Raw genomic sequence first — 14,824 nt, forward strand, 5'->3', positions numbered from 1 at the left:
CACACACACACACACACACACACACACACACACACACACCAATTACTGCATGCTACACAAGTACAGGAAAAGAAAATGTCCTTTTTTTGTTTTACAGTGTTAGAAAATGTGTTAGTTCCAACATCATCTGTGGTTTTTGTGTGTATTTTACCAAATTACAAAATTTACAACTCTCTTCTCTCTCATCTACAAATTATGCTTCGAGGCTTGAATTTACAGACTTTTTGGGTTAAAAGGTACAGTAAGATCCAAAAACAAACCCCATTTTGAGAAAAATGACTTCCAAATTACCAGATGACAGTGAGAATTATGGGTATTTAGGAACTGAAGATCAAAGTTCTTGTCCATGGCCCCTGGTCTGTTTTTGCTCAAAAAAGACCAGTATAGCCAGTTTGAAGGACTTCAAATAAGCTTTTAATTTAAATTTTTACTTATTTTCTTAATTTGAATGTGCATTTTATTACCTCTACATCTGGACAAATCAGTGGAACCTTTTTTTTTTTCATTTTGAAAAGATGCTGATTTTCTTTTCGTTATACACTGGAGATAGCACGGTGATTGAGCGATAGTTTTCTATAAAGACAGATTTCTGCCCCAGTAATGTGCTAATATGGATATACAACATGGGCTGATCTTTGGGACATTTTTTATACATTCTTATCCATGTGTTATGTATATTATCTGCGCACCATGAATTCCCTTCAGTTACATGATTCCCATGTAACCAGATGGGACTCCCACCTCCCTACGAACCTGTTAGAAATGTGTCTCAGGAATTACTCTCATGGCCAGAGGCTTCCCATCACTTTTCCTTCCATCAGTAGAAAACGGAAAAGTTGAGCATAATCCTAAAGCCCATTGTGGCCTACTTAGTGGAACGGGAACATGCCTTTCCGACTGGTCGTGCCTTTGTATGTGGGTCAGCTTCATTCAAATTCTCTTTCATTCCAGCTCCTCTTCCGACACTGTGGCCCATCATTAGCTGTAATATAGGTCACCCCAGGCTTTGTGAGGCTCCAGCTCCATTTGCATTCTTGATTCGGATGGAGCAGTCGTGGGGTGACTGTAGGTAAGAAGGTGGGAAGTTAAGCGGGGGGAGGATAGCATCAGAGGAAGAGGCAAAGCTTTTATCACTTTTGATGAAAGGATGAGGTCAGTCTGGATACATACTTTAAAGGATTGGGGTGTTTTCCCAGTGGTGAGAAGACGAAGCTGCGATAGTTTGAGTTTGAAATGTACCATGCATTAATTTTTCTTTCTGTTAAGAAAAAAAGAATTCATTTTAATTATGTTCTAAAGATGATCAGCTAAAAGTTTAACTGATTAAAAAAATCTATTATGAAGAAAGACCGTAAATGTGAACTTGGACAGTCGTTGACCATTATTTCAGATAGGTTCATGGGAAGAAACTTGTGCCATCAGAAACTGAATTTGAATTGCTCAGAAAAATATGTATTTGCATAATTTGAAATCAAATGCATTGGTTTTATTATTTATTTGAAATTATTTGTTTTACTAAACTGAAACTGATTTTAATGGTTTAAATGTGAATAGCTTTAAAATATTTCAGTTTGACTACTTTCACTTTCAGTTCTTCCAATTCAATTTCAGCTCCAAAATTCGTTTTCTGTGATACACATTCCTACACCTTGAGAAAAAACAGTAATCAAACACAGATTGACAGATTTATGTTTCACATCAGTGAAACTTCCTGTATGGTAATGTAGGAGTTCAGTCTCAAAGAAGAAGTAATGCAAGAGAGTGAATGCCATCCTCTATAAAAGTGACAAAAAAGAGACAATGGTTTTTTTTTATTGAAGTCAATAATTTTACCTATAGAAAATGCTTACATTTACATCCCATTATGTTTTATTTTGTTCATGATTACTGTCAAAGAAGCAGTAGCGAGACGAGAGCACTCTGATAAGTCGACAGCTGAGTTTACAAGATGCGTCCCGTCTCCTCTGGTGATTTCCGCAAACTTATCCAAAAGGTAACCGTGTTGGAAATAAATATTTATTGTCTTGAGATGAATTCTTTACATGAAGATGAGACGACACTGCCACAGAACAAGAAGGATGTCCGGAGGAGACCAAATGCAGAAGAGAATAGGAGTGAATCTAGAAGCAGTCCTTGGAACTCACTTGGCACAAAACCAAAGGATACATCTGTTACTTTATCCACAAGATGGCTCACAGGAAGAATTCAACCTTCGGTTGATTTAGAATGGCCTTAGCTGCAGAGAAATGTTTTCCCCGCGCCAAAAATGAAACTGCAGCTGATAGTTGCCCAAACAAGAGATATAGGCGAACCAGTGAAAAATAATGGAATCCCACTACCAAACAAGTTTTCTCCACTTCTAGAAATATATGATTCAGAAGAAAGTTCATCTCTGGCTCCAGAGAGATTTGAGACTAGATTCAGCCCAAAATTAATTCTTTGAAAACGGTTTCAGAAAGAGACTGCCGCAAACTCAGAAACGCTGATATTAGCTGACAAAGCTGTGGGTGAGATTAAAAACTTTTACAACATGAATGCGCCAAGGTTCTTAGCTTTGCTGATGATATAGTGTCTGATCTCACAGAGAAGATAACGGACGTCACAGCTAAGTGTACAACAGTGAATTCACATAGCAGGAGACGACATCATTAATCAGTCAGAAATCCTTTCTTTTCATTCATTCACTTGGTGAACAAAGTTCAGGGTCTCAAGACGGAGGTGTTTTTTAGTGGACCCCTCTCCACACGATGAGGCAGTGGTGAGAAATTTAGTAGACTGTTGGCACTTAACTAGTGGCTTAAACCTGCGTGTGCTGAGACCTCTGTGACCTTTATTAACAATTTCAACAAATCTTGAGAGCACAAACACCTCTTTTAGGCACACAGACTAGGGCTGAATAAGTCTGGAACAAAATTATTGTCTTCAAACATATTATTTAAAGATGCCACAGTCTGTGCCACAGACAGACAACAAGAAAACACACATCTGCTGATAAGGCAGCAATCTGGAGGTCAGCCAGTGTATTATGACATAAAGAGGGAACAAAGAGTTCAGATGACCCTGAAGGAGACTTCTGCATCATAATTAGTGGAATCCCCCATCCTGAAACAGAAGAAATACTGGAGCCCCACCCTTAGCACCACAACCAGAAGAACTCAAACCTTTTTTTCCCCCAGACCCAACCCACTTCTTCATTTTTTGCAGTCAGACCAAATGTCCACCCCATATATCCATTCAGGGAAGATGGTGAGGACTATGATGAAGAAAAAGTGTTTTATTGTTTAAACATTCACAAAAATCTGTGGAAAGTAGAGGTGGGCGATACTGGGAATTTTGGTATCGATCCGATACCAAGTAAATACAGGGCCAGTATCGCCGATATCGATACCGATACCGATACCGATACCGATCCTTTTTTTGGCGGGAGGGGGTGCTGCTCCGTGCTGTGTGTGACACAGTGCAGCACTACAGAGTAGACTTTGAAAAATCTGTGTGCAGCAGTCAGTTTGTGCGGGAAAGAACAAAGCCTGAGTATCAATCTTTTTTACACGAGTATTGTACAATATCAATACCAGCGCTGTTATCGATATTACCGATATTTAATATCGATTCGCCCATTTCTAGTGGAAAGACTGGGTGGAGATGGCAAATGGTACAGTAGAGGAGGAAGAAGAGCTGGCAAGGGAATGTTATGTTTGGTGAAAATTATTATGGTGTCTGAAAAACACTAACTGAAAACTGGATTTGGTTTTCTGTGTTTTATTCAGACATCCAATTTTAAACATTGTCTTACAAACACCTCAAAGCAACTGTCAGCACAGAGGTGGAGGCGTAATGATTGGGGATTGTTAAATGAGCTTTGACAGTTTAATTTAGATATTTTCTGCACCTTTACTCTGTTAGTGCAATGCACAGATTTACTAAAACAGAAACGAGAAAAGTTGTTCCATTTTTTTAAGGAATAAGAAAACATGTTGAGAGTAGACCAGTTTCTACACAAGTTTATTCTCCATTATGTTGAGAAGTCTGCAAACACTGTGACCTGAAATCAGTATCCTGAAGTCTTTAGCATTTTTAGCCTCCTTGTTTAGTATGCACAGCCAACAGAACTTATTGACATTTTAGTTTTTTTTTTCTCCTCAGCAAATTACATGTTTCCACCTTAATTGTTATTGGAGATGTTATCACAGAACGGAGGCAGCTTTTGCTTCTGACTCTGCTAAGGCCTGACAGTGGTGTGAAGGGGGTACAGGAGGGGAGTTATGCAAAATAAGGCCTATGTATAATTAATGACCCCCCCCCCACTCTCCCCCAGCCCCTTATCCTCCTCATACACAACCCCTGTATCCTTTTTAGGATGGACAGCTGGCACTACGGTGTCCTTCTGACCTCTGAGGGCTGCAGAGTTAAACTGAGATACTGAGGGTGAAGGGGGGAAAGGTCAGGTGCTGGAGGAAAGTACAGCAAGATAAACACATGGGTATCAAAAACATCATTTTATAAACAATAAAATTATGTCAACTACCAACAGTCAGTACATTTAGAGCTGCACTCACTTCTCTGCTGAATTACAGGACAGTCATTGTTGTAAAATACTGCAAATTATTAGACTCGTATTCCATAATTCAGGATAATATTTTAAACCTTTAACTTATAAATTACGACTCATTTCATGTGACGTATTCAGGTGGTGTATGCACTTAGTGACCAAAAGGGGAAGTGAATGGATGTTAATATTAAGTGGTCTGTATTCTAGAGGTGGGCGATACTGGGAATTTTGGTATTGATCCGATACCAAGTAAATACCGGGCCAGTATCGCCGACATCGATACCGATACTTTTTAAGTTTCATGATTTGAAAAGATCCAAAAGATCTAGGAGAGAATTTTGCCAAACATTGTACGTGACAACAAAATACTTTATTATAACAATCAATATTTTTGCTTGCCAACAATAAAGCAGTAACAAAACAGTTTCCTTTAACATTAGGAAAATAAACCTTTTATACAAAAATAAAATTCTTCCCTCACCACTAGACATCTTTCCTAATTATTTTTTTGTTTCTTTTATTAAATAAAATTGTTCTTAGGAAAAACAAAAAAAAATAAGGAATGTTCTTCCTTTCAATACAATTCTGTTTTATATAAATAAACAGACTAAAAAATATCACTCAACATAACATAAAACAAAATCTCCTGAGGTAGAGGGCTCGGTGAGAACGCTGAGTGGGTGGGCCAGCCTACCTGCTTAGTTAGCGCAGCTGTTTGGCTAGCGCTGCTGAGTGTGAGCACTACAGAGAGTAGACTTTGAAAAATCTACGTGTGCAGCAGTCAGTGTGTGTGGGAAAGAACAAAGCTTGAGTATCGATCTTTTTACACGAGTATTGTTCAGTATCAATACCAGTGCTGGTATCGATATTATCGATATTTAGTATCGATCCACCCACCTCTGCTGTATTCCACTACCAGGTCAATTCTGGTGTGCAATGGATCAATGGTTAGCACTGATACCTCATAGCAAGAAGGTCCTGGGTTCGATCCTCGGTTCATATTAAGAGTCTTTCTGTGAAGAGGTTGCGTGTTCTCCTTGCACTTATGTTGGTTTTCTTCAGGATGTCGGTTACCTTTGACAGACCAAAAAACATGCACAATAGGCAGTGTTGTTTAAAGTACCTCAAAGTGATACTTGAGTAAAAGTACAAGTATCATATCATAAAAATACTTTGGTAAAAGTTAAAATCTTCTATAAGAATATTATTTGAGTAAAACTCTTAAAGTAACTGATATTCTTTGTACTTAAGTATCAAAAGTAAATTTCTGACACAAAATCTATTTAAGTATTAAAAGTAAAAGTACTGAGTAAAAGTGAGCAGTTAGATTTTCTAAAATGACATTTATTGGGAGGCGACTTCTCCAAAAATATTTTTTTCTAACAGCGTGCCCCTTTGATGGACTGTGTACAAAGTAATATGGTATCCAAATGGTATATATTTATACTTCTCATCCAACACAATTAAATTCACTCTATCCAGTATACACAATTTATCAGGATAGTGTTTTATTTTAAACAACAATCCAGAATAAAATAGGAGTAACAAATTTCTACTTCTTACCATTTTAAAAAAATGTAAGGAGTAAAAAGTACAGATAAATGTGTACAAATGTAGAGTAAAAGTAAAAAGAACACTGAAATATAATTACTCAAGTAAAGTGCAGTTAACAAAATTTCTATTTAAGTACAGTAACAAAGTATTTGCACTTATGTAGTTACTTTACAACTCTGACATTAGGTTGCTTTAATGCCCACACCTTCCTTGCAAAAGCGATCTGTGATCTCAGTGAGATCTGCTTGGTTAAATCAAAAAATACTTTTTAGAGGTTAGTGCTGCTCTATATGATGGTGTTTTTGGAGAGCAATTTTGGTCATAAGGCAGTGACAAAATTATTTGTATTAAACTCTGGACAAAAATATTAAGTTTTGCTCGCATTCATATTTGGTTACTTTATAGAGTACATGCATGCTAGTCCAAAATCATACATGCTCACATATACAACCAAACTCCAGAAGTAAAAAAAAAAAAACATTTTGCTTCTCTTTACATCCTTTCAAGGATCTGTCCATGTAGAGGAACTGGAGTACCCAGCTCGCTCTCCACTCTCCACTGACTTTAGCGCTCCCTCATCAGTTCACTCACTGACTCCCATATTTCCCTATTAATTGATCTAAACAAGCTCAGATTATCTTTGGCTTCTATTCAAAAATGCCAGAGTCACTGCCACGTCTTTCAAGATAGCGGAAGGCGAGGCAGACAGAACTTTGGCTGAAACTCTCCCGTAATTTCCACCTTAATTCTCAACAAAAAGCACATTAATATCACTCACCCCAGCCCGCACCCCGAACCCCCCACCCCACTCTCTTATCTCCATCCTAAGCCTCTTTTGATGTCCCAACTCTAATCAACTTGTTCGGGCCCGACGGATGAGCGCCTGACACGGGACAATCGTCAGAATCTAAATCGTTACATCTCCCCTGACATTACGGTGGCATTTTTGTCGTGGCAGAGGTAAGGAGAGTGAGGATTGGTTGGGCGGGGGTAAAGATGGCGGGGGGACCACAGTTCTCTCAGTCAGGATGTGTGAGGGGGCAGGTGGGGTGGTTGGCATATTCATATTAGTGTGGAATTAAGCTCTTTTTTTAGATGTGCTGAAAATCCAGTGCTGGCGAAGAGAGCGTCGCAGTCCACACGTTCTTATCAGTGATGGCGAAGGTCCTATTCATACAGACCTGCTATCAGCATAATTCTTTTTGACATTTCAGATAAGCATCTTAACAGAAAGCTCCCAACTAGGCAGACAGGGGAGTTGTCAAATAATGAGCAAATTTTACATGTTTACCACTAAAATATCATCGTTTTAAAAAGGTGCCTGGATATCAGCTGCTATCGGTCAATCTGTGAACCCTCGTCTGTCTGCTTCCAGTCCCTCTGCTATAAGCAGGAGTTGGAGGTGTTTCTGCTGATTTACATCAACATATACAACCCTCACATAAAAAGCTTGCATAAAAGCACATGTTTATCTTATCCACTTCTTATCTGCTGTTATTTTGCAGAGATTTACCCGAGGAGGCCGGTTCAGTTGCAGTATTTATGTGAACACTGGTGGTCCACTGGTACAATGAGCTGCTGTAACTTGGACTACACCTCTACTGTTTACCTGTTTGGATTAAGTAAGTCATGGATGTGAGTAAAGACAAACAAATTATTCTTGGATTATGGATCCACCTGTAATCCATGGTCAGTTTGTACTTGGACGGCTGTAGGACAGCAGACTGACTTGAAGAATATGTCCAATGAGATGCAGTTGTCTATTGTGAGGACATAAAAATACTTATATACGGTAAAATTAGTCTAAGTTAAATGAAGGCAAAGTCTGTTTTTAGTAGCTGATTCAAACTGGGTCACACTAAAACACTAAAAAGACATCGTATTTAAAATGTGTTGCAGCAGAAGGCTGCAAAAGACCGGCAGGTTAATGAAAAAACAAACAAAAACACCTCAATCCACCCAGTGGTTTCACCCCAGATAGAAATGCATTTCAGTTGCTAAAGACAAATAATAATCAAATAACAGTTCCAATGTTGTCATTTCAAAAATGTGCCTGCCACAGTAGGTACAAAGTGGATTGAGGCAGGTACAGTGTGGGTGGAGGTTGGTAACAAAATGACGTGACCAGCTTAGAGACCAGTTCTGCAAAACATACAGAAAAAAAAATAGTCTGTGATAAAAAATAATCAAAAAACTTTCAGATTCAGTGAGATCGCAAACAAAATTTGACCAGTTTTCTTGTAATTCTGAGTCTCCAACTACAGTAGTCTTCAACATCCATGTGAGACACCGGCTTTGTGTTTTATATCATTTCTCTAACCTCAGGGTGAGTAAGCTGGGACATCCACTCCTGGAAGACTGGTGGCAGTTTTAAATGTTTTTCTGTTGAGAAAAGTTTAATTCAATTCAGCTCTGTTTATTTTATAGTTTTATATTTTGTACTTAAGTATTAAAAGTAAAAGTATTGATTTAAAATGAACAGTTAGGTTTTCTGTAATGACATTTATTAGGAGGTGACCTCCCTCCAAAAAAATGCAGAAATGACTATAATGTATTAAAATAATTAATTTACGTTAAATTTAGGATGCACTCGTCCAGCTGTTTCAGTTTATATACATACATCAAGGCTGCCCAAACCTTTTCTCCAAAATTAAAATCTATCTGAGGGCTGCGGCCAAATGCAATAATATAATTCATGAAATACAAATACTTCTTAAGTACAGTCCTTTTATTTTAATGATTATGTCCTGTTAAAGTGTGACATGATTTGTTTGTGTACAAACTAATACAGTATCAGTGTTTTAAATATTTATACTTCTCATTCAACCACAATTAAATTCACTCTATCTTGGAGGCACAGTTTATATGGATAGTATTTATTTTCCATTAACAAGCTGGAATGAAAACAAGCAAAGATGAAATAAAAGTAACGACTTTCTACTTACTGCCTTTGTTTTTGGTATCATATGTCGGTCTGTTGTACTGTCTTTCTGTCTGTGGACAAAATTACTCAAAACCTTGTGGACGGATTGTCATGACATTTTTACCACTTGTGTGTACTGGCCCAAGGGACACACCATTAAATTTTGGTGATGTTCCGGTACACGATACGGATACAGGAATTTTTTTCTTTTAATTTGGCAAATCAGCCAGGCTACGCAAAGTGTCATTATGTCAGACACATGCCTGTAAGAAAAAGGAAGTACAAGTCACAAACTCGCTGAGACTACACCTCCCAGTATGTGTACTATCAGGAAAGTTTTTATTGTTCTGTTATCAACTAGTATTGGTGATGTTACATGCTGTCTGGAGACGTACAAAAAGAAATGTGATTCTCTTCACGTTACAGGACCAACAGGACACCGACAGCGGGAGGAGGGTCCTGCTGCAGCCGAGCCGAAGCTGCACTGTCCGAAACAGCTGATCAACCATGTGAGGTACTCCTCCACATAAGAACTTTATTGTGTGATTGCTCTGAAGTTTGTGGGAGTGTTTGTGCTGAAAGCGCTCACACACTGTATTTTGCTTCAATCACTCGCATCAAAAAAATAAATAAAATAAAATAAAATTCCCACTCGCTTCATGAACCGACTGTACCAGGAAGCACTTTATAAAGAGAGTCAAACCATTACAAACTCATACAAGGGGATAAAACAGATGTTTTACATGGTGAAATGTGACTGATGAAAACTTAGGAGCTTAATCCGACACCAGTTTGATGATGAAGAAATCCCGTGCATAATGCCTGCTTAAATCTTCGCTACATCAGAACTTATTCGGCAAATGTGTTTCCATCTCTGCTTTTGCGCATTAACTCTTACAGGATGGGGGAAATGGTCTTGGCGAAGGTTTGCACTCTCTGAGTGCTTCTAGTTTAAAAATGTAAGGAGTAGAAAGTACAGATAATTATGTGAAAATGAAAGAAGTAGAAGTAAAAAGTAGGCAGAAAAATAATTACTCAAGTACAGATAACCCAAAAATTCTACTTAAGTACAGTAACAAAGCATTTGCACTTAGTTACTTTACAACTCTGCTCGCCATATAGATGGACTTCAGAATTGTCAGAAATGACCTGTAAGTTTCCCTAAATTGATTAGGACAAAAAAATAAAAATAAAAAAAAGATAATTGGACAATAGTTTTTTCAGGGTTAATTGCTGATATCCCCCCATGGCATTGTGTCAACATACATGTATGCTCCAGTCAGAGCAGTAAGAATCCTAACTCCTACTCTTTAGAAGTTGTCACATTGATGATGATCAATTATAGATGTGATCTACAGCTACTCTTGTTACTCTCTCTTTGAATTCCTGTGGAAGCAGTATAGGTTAGCTTTTGTATTTGGTTTATTTTGTAAAATTATGTCTTGTGTTGTGGCTTACCAGAGGATTTTTTCCCATTATGATCTGATGTTTAAAACTATAAAACTGAAAAGTAGTAAGTAGTAGTAGGAAAGGATGCATTTCATATGTTTTAAAAAATTAAACAGCAAAATCTTTGTGTTCAAACCAACAGATTGAAAGTGAACAGAATATAAAACATAAGCAAATTATATGCAATACACCTAAACTTATTTTTTATTGTGTAAAATCAAATTAAAACAGTGTGAAATAAAATTTAACGGGCTTCTTTCTCCCTACCGTTTTGTTTTTCGGGGCAAAAATGCACGTGTTCTGTTCAGACGTAGACAGAAGGAAACAGACAAGTGTATGAAAGAGAATGCCACTAATAGGACAGAAATAATCAAGAGAAGAAAGCTGCCACACATGCATCGTCATGTGTTAGAAGGCTGTGGCCAGTCAGCCACATAATAGAACAATCACTCTGTCACTCATCCTCCGTTATTCATCTGACTGCTACTCCGTTTAAAAATTACACACGACCACACACCAAATTCATCCTCTTTTGTCCTTTTCTTCTCCTGTCATTTTTTTGTCTCTTCTGTCCCTCGCCTTCTTGTGTTCCACTCTCAGATCTGTCCTTGGTCAGTGTTTCCTTTCATTCCTTCGTCATTATGCATTGTACCCGCCTATTTTAACACGCCTTTATGTCTGCTCTCCAGCACTTTTACTCCCGTGGACACCTGGATGAAGAGTCTGCCATGAAACAGATCAGCTGTTGTGTTTGTGGAACATTGCTTTAGGACAAGTGAGCAAGTTTGGGAAATGTTAGGGAGGAGACTGTGACAAGTGTATACTTTTACTGTTCCTAAATAAGATTTTTAGTCCCACAATGGGGAAAATCCAATGTCACAGCTGCAACAGGAAAACGGCACAAGGATATACAGTATAAATAAACTTACATATTACATTTTTATATATACTGTGTAATTGACTATAGCCCAAAAGACAAGAAAACAGTGGTAACTAGACATGGGTTTTTACTATGTAAAAACAAGTGTGCATTGCCTTGTAGCATGTCTTTGCCTGCAGCAGTGGACTTGCAGAATGAAATGTGACCAAGTTCAAATGTGTTTTCTATACCAGCTTGTGCTTGTCAAGTCAGCAGGTGTTTGTAATAAGGGTAATTGTGTGACAATATGAAGTTTGTAGAGAGTTTCTGTTAAAGTTACTGTTGCTGGGTTTTGAACCCTGATCTCCTAAATGAAAGCCCATGGCACAAACCATGAGACCATTAGAACTGTGTAGAGAATGAGGCCAGGGTTTGGTTTGTATGTGTACAGAAAGTGGCCACATTGCCAATGTAATGGTTGTCATTAAATTGAAAAATATTAAAACAATAAAGCAATATTAGGACAATATTATAGTGAAACATCAAAATACAGTCATATTAGTATTGTAAACACTGAACTATTGAGATTAAATACTATTAAACTATGGTGCAGTACTGAGTAGATACAGCAGGGGCAGTATTGGACCAATACAAGGCTCCATTGACTCCCATTATAAATTATTAAACATTAATATTTCCAAAAATATAAGTTGTGCAGGCAGCAAAGGTCATAGCCATCATTTGGCACAGGAGCTTTACAAATATAAATTACAATGGCAGCTGTAGGCCAAATGCAAGAGGAGAAGCATGCCAAAGTGGAGATTACTTGGATGAGAAACGAATCACAATAGTGTGCATTGCCAGTGTGCATTGCATTGGCAATGCACACTGACTATACTTTGAATGTCTAGTTTCTCGAGCTATTTTGTCTCCACTTTTTTGATGAATTTGGATCAAACGACTTCTGTAATAGCAAAGGTTATCTTGTATGGCAAACCCACAGAAGATTATCACCAAACTCTGCGGTACATCTGATCTTCACAAAGTACAGATGCCTTTAAAGGACATTTTGGTTCTTTTAATTATGTTGGTCATGACAGACACTGTCTCCTAACCTAATCCAACAACAGAAAAAAGTAGTAACTACATTGATTGCAGACCAAAATTTTGTTGTGCCACTTTAAATAATCAAAAATGTATTTATTGTTTTATCTAATTTCCCTAATTATTAAAGTTTGGACTCAGAAGAAGTGTGGCTTTACTCTGTCGTGGAGCAGCATATTGAGTTTGAAGTTGTTGTTTAAAGTGGTCATGGCTAGTTGACTGTCCAGTTCATTAATGTTTTAGTGATTTTGAGAATGCCTATAATTGTGTACCATGAGATACTGTGGGGTCTACTACAGCAGTATGCTTTTTAAGGACTATCTAATCCCTGTATCACCAAAACAAGAACTGTGTTCATTGTCGCCACTAACTTGCGTCAGACTCTGACGGTGCTGTCCCTTGACACTGTTTCTGTTTTTGATGTGCATGAACAAGATCCCAACACACATAGCAGAGGAAGTCAGTATCTTCAAGCCATGGCAACAACAGTGCACTGGTGGTGGTGGTGGGGTGTGGGGGTGGGGGGGGGGGGGGGGCAAAGCTGTTGGGATAAATGACTTTCCACACTACATGCAAAGCCAAACAGTGACAGAGATCTTGGGAAACCCCTTCCATTGTAGTACAGGGTTCCTACAGTTTAAAGCAAGTTCAATTTAAGACTTTTTAAGACATTTTAATGCCAACTGAAATTAAATTTAAGACCAGTTTCATTATAAACACAAAAATGACAAAAAATAAAAAATAAAACTGTAGCAGAAACTCATGAATCAAAGTAGTTTTTTGCTTGAAGTATTCAAATAATAGACCAATTGTTTTTATCCAGATCTAACTGCTTTTTCATCAAATATAGCAAAAACATTCTTAGCAGTCAGTTTAATGACCCAAAATTTGGAGTTTTAGGACCCACAGTGGGGTTTTAACCCCAATTTGCTGTAGATGAAACCTTAAGTGAACGTGACATCAAAATTTGTAAGAACCGTTAGTGCATTTTTGAAAAGACAACATTATTAACATATTACAAAACAAATTTCACGTTGCTCAGATGGACAGTTGTTGAGATATTTGCATCTAAGTTACAGGAAGTGATGTCAAAGGAGAATGTCTGCATGTAAATATTATAAAAAAAATGTTACCAATTATTTTAATATTTGAGATGAATTACACTCATCCTATTTACAATGTGTTAACATTTTTAAGGATTCTGAAAGATTGGTTTAAGACATTTTAAGGCTAATTAAGGTCTTATTTTTGGATCGATGAATTCAATGCCTTTTAAGACTTTTTAAGGATCTGCAGAAACCCTGCAGTAGCATGAGGTTTTTCGCACTCCATCCTTGCATTTGTTGTTCGGCCCCAAATATGTCATGGATACAGTGCAGATGGACTCTTCTGTGCACAAACTATTCTTTTTTGTCCATCCGACTATTGGTTCTTCTATAGAATTTTTCAAGTGGAAAAGTCACAGATGAACAAACTTTCTGACTGACTTGTCCATCTGCTCTTCAAAATTATCCATGTTGCTAGCTCGCACAACCGTCGGCTTCAGGAAGCGGAACAGTTGAAGTAAAATGCCACCATTCCTGTCCTACAGCCACAAACTTCTGACCAACCAAACAATACTTGGCACTCTTGTAATAAAAGGTTTGGCCCCGGCCCTGTGTCAAGAAATGGCAGATGAGGTCTTTCTGTGAACAAAATAATGCATTTTGGTCATGTAACTGTGCCAATTAGAGCTGAATTTGTGGCTTTGGATGGAGGAAAAAAGGGTTTTCAGATTCAGTTCTTCCACATCTGAGGCCAAAATTCTAAACTGGAAAAAGCTTAAATGATCCTACTGGATTTCAGATGAGTTACCGATACCAGGTTTTCACAGAGTACAAGCACTTCAGTTTGGGTACTGCCGATACTGTGTACCGATACGAGTACTTACTGAGTTAAAACTTAACATTACACAGTGGTTATAAAAACACAATTTTTACATTTGAATCTGGCACTTAATCAGATACAGTACATTTTTGTCAAAATAAACCTCAGTCTAAACCAGTGGTTTATAATTCTGGTCCTTGAGGACCATATCCAGCATGTTTTAGTTGTTTCCTGCTCTTCAGCAGGGTTTTTAGTTCTGCAGAAGCCTGTCAACTCATTCATTTAAATCAGGTGTGCCAAAGCAGGAAAACATCCAAAACATGCAGGATAGTGGTCCTCAAGGACCAGGATTGAGAACCACTTGTATAAACGGGGGTACACATCCAAGAAATGACACTAACCTCAAGACATGCAGTTGTAGAGGTAACCCTGGTGAAAAAAAACTTTTCTATTGTTGTTTTTCTTTGTCTTTGATTTTATTTTTTACACTTATAAGAAGAAAATCATTTTAAAGTGTTTT

General features: G+C 37.7%; 1 long non-coding RNA gene across 2 annotated transcripts in view; it reads left to right on the forward strand.

The window, feature by feature from the left end:
• Nucleotides 1-14,824, forward strand: part of LOC106526809 (uncharacterized) — a 240,464-nt gene that overhangs the window by 122,942 nt on the left and 102,698 nt on the right. Inside the window, exons 6-7 of one of the 2 annotated variants that reach the window (XR_001311306.1) lie at nucleotides 7,609-7,725; nucleotides 9,453-9,493. The exons of the other annotated variant lie outside the window; for it this stretch is intronic. This is a non-coding gene — a long non-coding RNA (uncharacterized LOC106526809). Of the gene's footprint in view, nucleotides 1-7,608; nucleotides 7,726-9,452; nucleotides 9,494-14,824 lie in introns of those variants that run through there. 2 annotated transcript variants of the gene reach the window in all.

Source organism: Austrofundulus limnaeus, unplaced genomic scaffold (genome assembly GCF_001266775.1).
Source record: "Austrofundulus limnaeus strain Quisiro unplaced genomic scaffold, Austrofundulus_limnaeus-1.0 Scaffold295, whole genome shotgun sequence".
Taxonomy (NCBI): Eukaryota; Metazoa; Chordata; class Actinopteri; order Cyprinodontiformes; family Rivulidae; genus Austrofundulus; species Austrofundulus limnaeus.